The sequence below is a fragment of the Oncorhynchus masou genome, chromosome 28 (assembly GCF_036934945.1).
Source record: "Oncorhynchus masou masou isolate Uvic2021 chromosome 28, UVic_Omas_1.1, whole genome shotgun sequence".
NCBI lineage: Eukaryota > Metazoa > Chordata > Actinopteri > Salmoniformes > Salmonidae > Oncorhynchus > Oncorhynchus masou.
In genome coordinates this window covers 45,351,711-45,362,402 of record NC_088239.1, presented here as the reverse complement: position 1 = coordinate 45,362,402, position 10,692 = coordinate 45,351,711, and positions in this window count along the sequence as shown.

Genomic DNA, 10,692 nt, shown 5'->3' with positions numbered 1-10,692 from the left:
TGCTTTCTGTGGTGGTGGGGCAAGCCAGCAGAAAATACGGAGCGTTGCATCGTGATTGGCTCAGTGTTCTGTCACTCATGGGCAGGGTAAATTCTACCCCCTTGGGTGCTGCAATAGTTACATTAGAAGTGCACATCCAAGAAGGCTCAAGGTCATTGGCCATAGATTAAATGATGTTGAAAACCACATGTACAGTATCTTTGATTTGGACTGATTATGTCAACATCATATTTTCAAAATCTTAGCTAGCAGTCATCAATCATAATGAATCAAGTTGACAATCTACTGGCAAATCCTTTTTAATCCTTGTCATATGAAGATAAAATATAGAAGAGAAAACATATCGGTGTTCATCAGCCATCGGGCATAAACATTACACAAGTTGGAAATCGCAAATTCAACAACGAGGGGTTTGGAAGGAATCAGTGACCGTGGCCAACTGCAAGCATCGCAAAGCAATCACTAGCCTGCTATTGTGAGGTCCCAAATCTGGGGTTAAGGGGCCCTTTACCAAGTTTAAAATAATCAACATTAAACGTTAGCCATGCTCTCAATGAAGCATGATTTGTGCCCCGCTCAAAACAACTTAACTTGACTTCCCAGTTGTCTTGAACTCACTCACTGAAGTCGGGAAGAAACAAGCTGACTGGGGAAAATAATATATTTTGAACGGTATTCAAACCCGGAATTGTAAATCCGGTCTCTTTCTAGAGCTATGACCTGAAGATCAATGACGTCATCATGATTCAACCTTGTTGTTTCTGAGTTCCCAGTTGTTTTGAAAACACCATGAAATCCAGAGAATTACAGACTTTGACACAATTTGCCCTCAAAGGACCGCCTTCCTGTTCAAGTGAGCACAGCACAACAAGGTGAGTCCAAAAATGTATTGTATGCTGCTGCATAAATGATGTAATATGCCAGGGAGATTTTAATTTTGCCTACTAATCTGACTTGGTGGTGTACTTGTAGCCTATAACCTGTTTTAGAGAAATGTAGTCATCGAAAATTGTGAGAGCTTTCATTGTCTGCTTGTATGCCCCCTTTATTTATCCTATGGTTCTGACTTGGTGTACTGGGAGAACACTGTAAGAATGGCCTATGTTCTGAATTTTGCCGCTGTACATTTCAAAAGTGCTAAACAACAATTAATGTCTTAATCAAAATTTTGTATTGCCTCTTATCCGCTTGTCGTCCACTTATGCCATAGTTCGTACATTTCAATTGTCAGCAGAAACCACATTTGTTTAAGCAAGTCAGCCACATCAGCTATGTTTTTTTTAAAGGCAGTAAATGAGGCTGAAAGAACTGTTTCGCTGCCAAACAAGACTCCGCTGATAACCAGGTGTAGCAGTGGTAAGATGTTGGGACAGCTTTATGTAGGTCCTAACAGTTGGTGGGCAACGTTTGTCACTGGTATAGTGCAATTCATGTATTGTTTAGTGTTGTGGAGTGACTTTGCAGGCCTGCACCACCAAGATTTACATGCTAAAATCGCCACTGGTGACAGACGTGTTGTTGCCTACCCTTAACACCTGGAAGTCCAGGATCCAGTTGCAGAGGGAGGTGTTTAGTCCTAGTTGGTAGGGTGTCTACTGTAACACTTTGGGTACACTGCTGCTTTTATTTATGTAATGTAGTAATTACTGTTACTGTACTAGATCTCCCATCAAAATGTAGAATTTAAAATATAAAGGTGAAGTTGTATGTCCATTGAAGTTACATAAATTAGGCCTGACTAGGCCTCCTGAGTGGCACAGCGGTCTAAGGCACTGCATTGCGGTGCTGAGGCATCAACTACAGCCTCGGATTTGATCCCAGGCTGTGTCACAGCCGCCGGCCGTGACCGGGAGAAGCATGAGGCGGCACACAATTGCTCCAGGGTCATCCGGGTTCGGTGAGGGTTTGGCTGACCGAGATGTCCTTGTCTCATTGTGTTCTAGCGACCCCCTTGTGGCGGGCCAGGTGCCTGCAAGCTGACTATGGTCATCAGTTGGACAGTGTTTCCTCTGACATGTTGGTGCGGCTGGCTTCCCGGTTAAGCGAGCAGTGTGTCAAGAAGCAGTGCGGCTTGGCAGGGTTGTGTTTAGGAGGACACATGGCTCTCGACCTTCACCTCTCCCGAGTCCATAGGGGAGTTGCAGCAATGAGACAAGACTGTAACTACCAATTGGATACCACGAAATTCTGGGGAAAAAGGGGAAAAAAATATAAACTAGGCCTGACTTGCAGCGTGAGAGTATTTCTACTGCACTGTGTTTCTTTTCAACTCTTATGGAAATGTACATTGAAATTGCATTGATACTGATACACGGGCAGAACTTTGGTTTTAGAAGTGAAGGGAACATAACTTGGAGGGGGGTTTGGGGTCCTCCCATTTTTGGGGTCCTCCCATCTTAAACATTTCATGCAATTGACCCATGGCCATTCTAACCGTCTCTATTTAAAACAACAACAAAGTAAGCAAAAATGCCCAGAGTCATCAAGCTAGGTAAGAGATGATTGATTATTTTTTAAGTAAGACTGAACTAGGTCAATGATAATTCAATAAGCAATATTGTGTTGCACTTTTAACCCACAGCCTAACAAATGAACAACTCCTACAAATAAAGTACAAAGACATAACTTTTGATTGTCTTTACAAAGACATCCTCCATCAAATTTCAGCCAGACCGCCCAGCTAGCCCAAACTGCCTGCACCAACCCCTACCAGTCTGGACAAGAACTCAACTTTCTTCCCCCCCCAACACAACTTCCTTCCCATCTTATTTTTTTGTTGTCTCAAGGGAAAGGTTTGGAAAACAAAAGTTGAATGAGTACACACACACACACCTACACATTAACACACAGAAACAGTGCACCCTCCATATAATTCATATCATGAACCTAATAGTACTGTAGAGCTATTTTTACTTGCACAGAAAATAGCTGGGTCACCCCGTCCTGCCCCTAAGAGTTCATGGCCCTGTAGCGCCCCAATACACCCCACTCAGCTTTAGGATCTTAGTGAAACATTTCATTATTGGTTTTGGATGTGTTAGGCCAAGGCCAGAGTGACAACCCCCAGGATTGCAGACCCCCATGACCAGGACCGCGTAGACCCAGCAACTAGAGATTGCCTAAATAAGTATCTCCCCTGACATGGGCATGTTATCATACAGACTCATACAGTATTCCATATAGTCATCCACAGGGTAGCCTAGTGGTTAGAGCATTGGACTAGTAACCGGAAGGTTGCGAGTTCAAACCCCTAAGCTGACAAGGTACAAATCTGTCGTTCTGCCCCTGAACAGGCAGTTAACCCACTGTTCCCAGGCCGTCATTGAAAATAAGAATGTGTTCTTAACTGACTTGCCTGGTTAAATAAAGGAAAAATTAAAATAAAATAAAATGAAAGGTATACCCCCAATACCCTTAATCTTGTAAGAAAACAAATCTAGTGATAACCAACCTTCCAATTAATGGCAATGTATTTCTTAGCTGCTATAAACGCTGGGTTACACAGTTTCTTCTGATAACAGTTCCCAGTATCAACATTTCGAAGCAAACACAAAAACCGTGAGAAGGGAGAATCTGTCGACATGCTGAGATAAAAGAAAATACTCTTTGCCAGAATTCAGACAGCCTTCACAAGATGCAAACATATGCACCTCCATCAGAATTATACCATTTCCAAGTGCATGTAATTCAGTTTCACTGGCATATAGTATGTTCAATGGATGGTCTTAAACTGCTGTAATTTATGTCTGAGATTATATGAACCTGATTTGGCATTCTAGTGAGAAGTGCATTCGGAAAGTATTCAGATTCCCCTTTTTCCACATTTTGTTACGTTACAGCCTTATTTGAAGATTGATTAAATAAAAAATTGTCCTCATCAATTTACACACAATACTTGATGACAAAGCGAAAACAGGTTTTTAGAAATGTTTTTTTTTTTTAAACGGACTATATTTACGTAAGTATTCAGACCCTTTGCTATGAGACTCGAAATTGAGCTCAGGTGCATCCTGTTTGCCTTTGATCATCTTTGAGATTTCTACAACTTGATTAAAATCTATCTGTTGTAAATTCAATTGATTGGACATGATTTGGAAAGTCTCACACCTGTCTATATAAGTTCCCACAGTTGACAGTGCATGTCAAAATAAAAACCAAGTCATGAGGTCGAAGGATTTGTCCGTAGAGCTCCGAGACAGGATTGTGTTGATGAACAGATTTGGGGAAAATTACCAATCAAATTCTGCAGCTTTGAAGGTCTCCAAGAGCACAGTGGCCTCCATTATTCTTAAATGGAAGAAGTTTGGAACCACCAAGGCTCTTCCTGGAGCTGGCTGCCCGGCCAAACTATGCTATCGGGGGAGAAGAGCCTTGGGCAGGGAGGTGACCAAAAACCCAATGGTCACTCTAACAGAGCTCCAGACTTCCTCTGTGGAGATGGTTGTCCTTCCGGAAGGCTCTCCCATCTCTGCAGCACTCCACCAATCAGGCCTTTATGGTAGAGTAGCCAGACAGAAGACACTCCTCAGTAAAAGGCACGTGACAGACCACTTGGCACCCAAAGGACTCTCAGAAACAAGATTCTCTGTTTTGATGAAACCAAAACTCTTTGGCCTGAATGCCAAGCCTCACATCTAGAAGAAACTTGGCACCATCCCTACGGTGAAGCATGGTGGTGGCAGCATCCTGCTGTAGGGATGTTTTTCAGCGGCAGCGACTGGGAGACTAGTCAAGATCAAGGGAAAGATTAACGGAGCAAAGTATATAGAGAAATCCTTGATAAAAATCTGCTCCAGAGCGCCCAGGACCTCAAACTGGGGCGAAGGTTCACCTTACAACAGGACAACGACCATAAGCACACAGCCAAAACAATGTAGGAGTGGCCTTGATAGATAGGTCTATCATAAACTAGAAAGAAGTCTCAAGTTATATTAATTGTATGTACGGGATACACATGGTATACACACCATCCAACGAAATGTTTACTTGCAGGTTCCTTCTCGACAATGCAACAACAATAAGAACATCAGGTAAATGGCCCAGTATGAAATAAACATTTTAGCATAAGTATAATACAGGAAGGGGGGAGGGGGCAAGTGTTTTAAATTGTGCAGTATTAAGCAATCATAATAAGAGTCCGGTAGCAACAGTTGTGAAGTGTGTGTAGCATGAATGTATATACTGTGTGTGTGTGAGGATGTGTGCATGTCTGTGTGTGTGTGTGTGGGGTGTGTGCTTGTCTATGTGGGGTGTGTGCGTGCGCACTAGCGAGTGAGTGCATGTGTGCTAAGATGCAGGTGGGGTGTTCAGTTCAAGTGTTCAGCAGTCTAATGGCTTGTAGATACAAACAAGCTCAGAGACCATTTCTATCAGACCTCATGCTCAGATACCATCTGCATGACGGTAAGGGAGTAAACAGTGGCTGTGGTGTGTGTGTGTGTGTGTGTGTGTGTGTGTGGGGGGTTCTTGATGATGCTGTGGGCCTTCCTGAGGCACCGTTTTGAGTAGTGTGAGCACGGTCCCAGTGATGTGCTGGTTCATCTTCACCACTCGCTGGAGGGCCTTGTGGTCGTGGACGTAGCAATTCCCGTATCAGGCCGTAATGCAACCGATCAGGACTCTCTCGATGATGCAGCAGTAGTGTTTGGAGTGTACCGGAGTGGCATGCCAAATTTTCTTTAGACACCTTTGGATGTAGAGAGACTGTTGTGCCCTCTTGACAGTAATGACGGTGTTGTTGGTCCATGTCAAGTCCCTGGTGATGTGGACACAGGAACTTAAAACTGCTCTGTCAATCAAATGTATTTACAAAGCCCTTTTTACATCAGCAGATGTCACAAAGTGCTTGTACAGAAACCCAGCCTAAAACCCCAAACAGCAAGCAATGCAGGTGTAGAAGAGCGGTGGCGACTATAAGAGTACATGGCCATTAAGGCTAGATCGTTCTTCAAGATGTTCATAGATGACCAGCCGGGTCAAATAATAATCACAGTGGTTGTAGAGGGTGCAACAGGTCAGGAGTAAATGTCAGAGGATAAACCATCCACAGAGACAAACTTATCTTTCCCGACAGATGAGATCTAAATCAGGCAAGAGCTGTGTAGACCCATTCGGGTTTCCAATCTCTCCAAAAGAATGTGGTGATTTGATGGTGTCAAGCGGCACTAAGGTCTAGGAGGACGGCTGCGGAGCCTTGGTTTGACGCCACTAAAAGGTCTTTTTACCAGCTTCACGAGTACAGTCTCTGTACTATGACAGTCTAAAACCAGACAGGAGCGTTTCGTATACATTTATTTTGTTTTCAGGAAGGCAGTGAGTTGCTGAGAAACGGCCTTTTTGATATATGCCGTAAAAAATTTTTTTGTCTTTTTCAGTAGAGGCTTTATTACTGCCACTTTTAATGAGTTTGCTACACATGCGGAGTATAGGGAGCCTTTCATTATGTTCAACATAGGAGGGCCAAACACAGGAAGTAGCTCTTTCAGTAGTTTAGTTGGAATAGGGTCCAGTAGGCTGCTGACTCTCTACTGCAGTCCCATTGATGTGGATCGCGGCATGTTCCCTCCTCTGCTTCCTGAAGTCAACAATTCTTTGTTTAGCTGAATTTGAGGGAGAGGATGTTGTCCCTGGCAATACAGTGCCAGTTCACTTAACTCCTCCCTATAGGCTGACTCATCGTTGTTGGTTATCAGGCCTGCAACCGTGGTTTCGTTCAGAAAACATGACGATGGTGTTGGTGTCGTGCAAAGCCACGCAAACGTGGGTTAACGGGGAGTACTGAGGACACATCCCCGGGGGGCCCCTGTTTTTGTGTGTGAGTCAGTGTGGAGGAGGTGTTGTTGCCAATCTTCACAGCTTGTGGTATGCCTGGTAAGGAAGTCCAGGATTTAGTTGTGGAGGGTGGTGTCCAGACCCAGGGCTCTGAGATTGATGTCAAGCTTTGAGGGAACAATATTGTTGAATGCTGAGCTGTAGTCAATGAACAGCATTCCCATCTCTGAATAGGGATGGAAATGGCATCTTCTGTGGATCTGTTCGAGCTGTAGGCAAATTAGATGGGGTCCAGTGTGCTTGGCATGCTGGCCTTGATGAGGGCCATGACCAGCCTCTCGAAGCACTTTCTTGGGCTCACGGACGATGGTGGTCTCCTTGAATCAGATGGGGACTACAGACTGGGACGGGGACAGGTTGAAATTGTCTGAGAAGACGCCTGCCAGCTGGTCAACTTACACTTAGAGGACACGGCCAGGGATGTCATCTGGGCAGGCGGCTTTGAGCATTCAATCTTTTGAGAGTTTTCCTAATGGATGGATGATTCATGGGTGAATGAATCTTTGAACATATTCCAATCAGTATTCTCAAAACAATCCTGCAGCATTGAATCTGCATTGAAGAGAAGCGGGACGTTACCACTTCCTGTTTATAGCAAGTCAAGTGCTATTGCTACAGGCTATTGTCCTCTGGGAGCAAAGGATGTTTGCAGGGCATTAGACATGGATATACAGTGCCTTGCGAAAGTATTCGGCCCCCTTGAACTTTGCGACCTTTTGCCACATTTCAGGCTTCAAACATAAAGATATAAAACTGTATTTTTTGTGAAGAATCAACACCAAGTGGGACACAATCATGAAGTGGAACGACATTTATTGGATATTTCAAACTTTTTAACAAATCAAAAATATGCAAAATTATTATTATCAATCTCTCCAGAAGTTCAGTGAGGATCCTGAATGAAATGTTGACCTAAATGACTAATGATGATAAATACAATCCACCTGTGTGTAATCAAGTCTCCGTATAAATGCACCTGCACTGTGATAGTCTCAGAGGTCCGTTAAAAGCGCAGAGAGCATCATGAAGAACAAGGAACACACCAGGCAGGTCCGAGATACTGTTGTGAAGAAGATTAAAGCCGGATTTGGATACAAAAAGATTTCCCAAGCTTTAAACATCCCAAGGAGCACTGTGCAAGCGATATTGAAATGAAGGAGTATCAGACCACTGCAAATCTACCAAGACCTGGCCGTCCCTCTAAACTTTCAGCTCATACGAGGAGAAGACTGATCAGAGATGCAGCCAAGAGGCCCATGATCACTCTGGATGAACTGCAGAGATCTACAGCTGAGGTGGGAGACTCTGTCCATAGGACAACAATCAGTCGTATATTGCACAAATCTGGCCTTTATGGAAGAGTGGCAAGAAGAAAGCCATTTCTTAAAGATATCCATACAAAGTGTTGTTTAAAGTTTACCACAAGCCACCTGGGAGACACACCAAACATGTGGAAGAAGGTGCTCTGGTCAGATGAAACCAAAATTAAACTTTTTGGCAACAATGCAAAACGTTATATTTGGCGTAAAAGCAACACAGCTCATCACCCTGAACACACCATCTCCACTGTCAAACATGGTGGTGGCAGCATCATGGTTTGGGCCTGCTTTTCTTCAGCAGGGACAGGGAAGATGGTTAAAATTGATGGGAAGATGGATGGAGCCAAATACAGGACCATTCTGGAAGAATCTGATGGAGTCTGCAAAATACCTGAGACTAGGACGGAGATTTGTCTTTCAACAAGACAATGATCCAAAACATAAAGCAAAATCTACAATGGAATGGTTCAAAAATAAACACATCCAGGTGTTAGAATGGCCAAGTCAAAGTCCAGACCTGAATCTAATCGAGAATCTGTGGAAAGAACTGAAAACTGCTGTTCACAAATGCTCTCCATCCAACCTCACTGAGCTTGAGCTGTTTTGCAAGGAGGAATGGGAAAAAATTTCAGTCTCTCGATGTGCAAAACTGATAGAGACATACCCCAAGCGACTTACAGCTGTAATCGCAGCAAAAGGTGGCGCTACAAAGTATTAACTTAAGGGGGCTGAATAATTTTGCACGCCCAATTTTTCAGTTTTTGATTTGTTAAAGTTTGAAATATCCAATAAATGTCGTTCCACTTCATGATTGTGTCCCACTTGTTGTTGATTCTTCACAAAAAAATACAGTTGTATATCATTGTTTGAAGCCTGAAATGTGGCAAAAGGTCGCAAAGTTCAAGGGGGCCGAATACTTTCGCAAGGCACTGTAATTCAAATGTAAATGGTTGGTTGAAGAATTTTGGTATGCTATGATGATGGAAGAAGAAGAAGAAATGAATACACACATGATATGTATTCTCAAAAAGAATGTGTACATTAGTGAAAAGGCTAAACAAAAAAAGGTGTATCAAGTAAACATAAACCTTCTCGCCTAACTTATGACACCTTCACAAGTACAGTCACTCTCGGTTCATGCTCGGCATAGTATAATCTTCTACTACCTGGTCCCGTTCATATCCTTTCCTTGAAAGAGGTGAATGAGTGCATTTGGTACGGATTTAAAATCGTTACTGGCTCCAGCGCAGATGTGAGGAGATACCCTGCCAACACGAGTCAGAGGAATGGGGTATATCAGGTAAGTGGAAATGAATCTAATGGAAGCTGTGAGAGGCTACACATCAGACCATAGAAGGGAAGGCAGGGAGGCTATATCAGATCACTGAAGTCTATGAATGGAAGAATGCTGGCAGAATCATTTCATGATTCCCAGGACAAAGTCTTGAGTCATTCAGTTGAGTTGAAGTCGGGATACAACTGGAGCTCAGACGCCTTGCCATTCATCACGCAGCCGTCAACACACTCTGTGACAAATCGAATCGCTGAGCAGTTTGCTCGCGGTAATATTTAGTAGCTGTTGTTGCTGTTGGACTATTTCACATGGGTGTGTGTAGAATTATTGGCAGTATTCATTATTGACCTCTAAAAGTCTAAGCCTTTGACGGGGTGCATACCTCCCTCAACTTCCATTAATTTGTACCTTCAGACTAGTCCCTTTCCACATTGGTCATATTTGTTTTGTAGGCCAAACCGTTGGGACGCTACTGAGGTTTTCATGAGAAGACAAATTGTCTCATGGTCTGACAAACACCGCTGTAGCTCGGCCACCTTCCACCGCAGAAGCCAATGGTTGATATACACTAGGCTGATGTGGTGGACTGAGACGCAGCCCATTCAAGATATCTAGCTTAAACTGATGGATTTTGATGGAGTTTGTTACTTGCGTGGGTGCGTCAAGAGACTCTTAAGGATTAATTGACCATCATAACACGTTTTTAAGTAGTTATCCCTTTTCATTTCTCTTTTTCATAGACGAGCCTGTTTTCAAACTATTGACGTAGATTAGGGACTGCTTCTCCATCCAACAGTAGTGTGGTAGAAGGCGTCCCCGTAGGAATATACTGTAGCACAGGGTTCGGCAATAGGCAGGTCAGATTCAACACAAGTTGAGTAATTAAAATAAATAAACAATAGGGGGGAAAGAGTTTTTAGTTTAAAAAGAGATTGTAAAATCACCAGGAATGCACTGCTGAATCTGGCTGCCTACCCCTGCTGCAGCAGCTGCTAAACTACTGAATCTAGCTGCCTACCCCTGCTGCAGCAGCTGCTAAACTACTGAATCTAGCTGCCTAGCAGCTGCTAAACCTGAATCTAGCTGCTGCAGCAGCTGCTAAACTACTGAATCTAGCTGCCTACCCCTGCTGTAGCAGCTGCTAAACTACCGAATCTAGCTGCCTACCCCTGCTGCAGCAGCTGCTAAACTACTGAATCTAGCTGCCTACCCCTGCTGCAGCAGCTGCTAAACTACTGAATCTAGCTG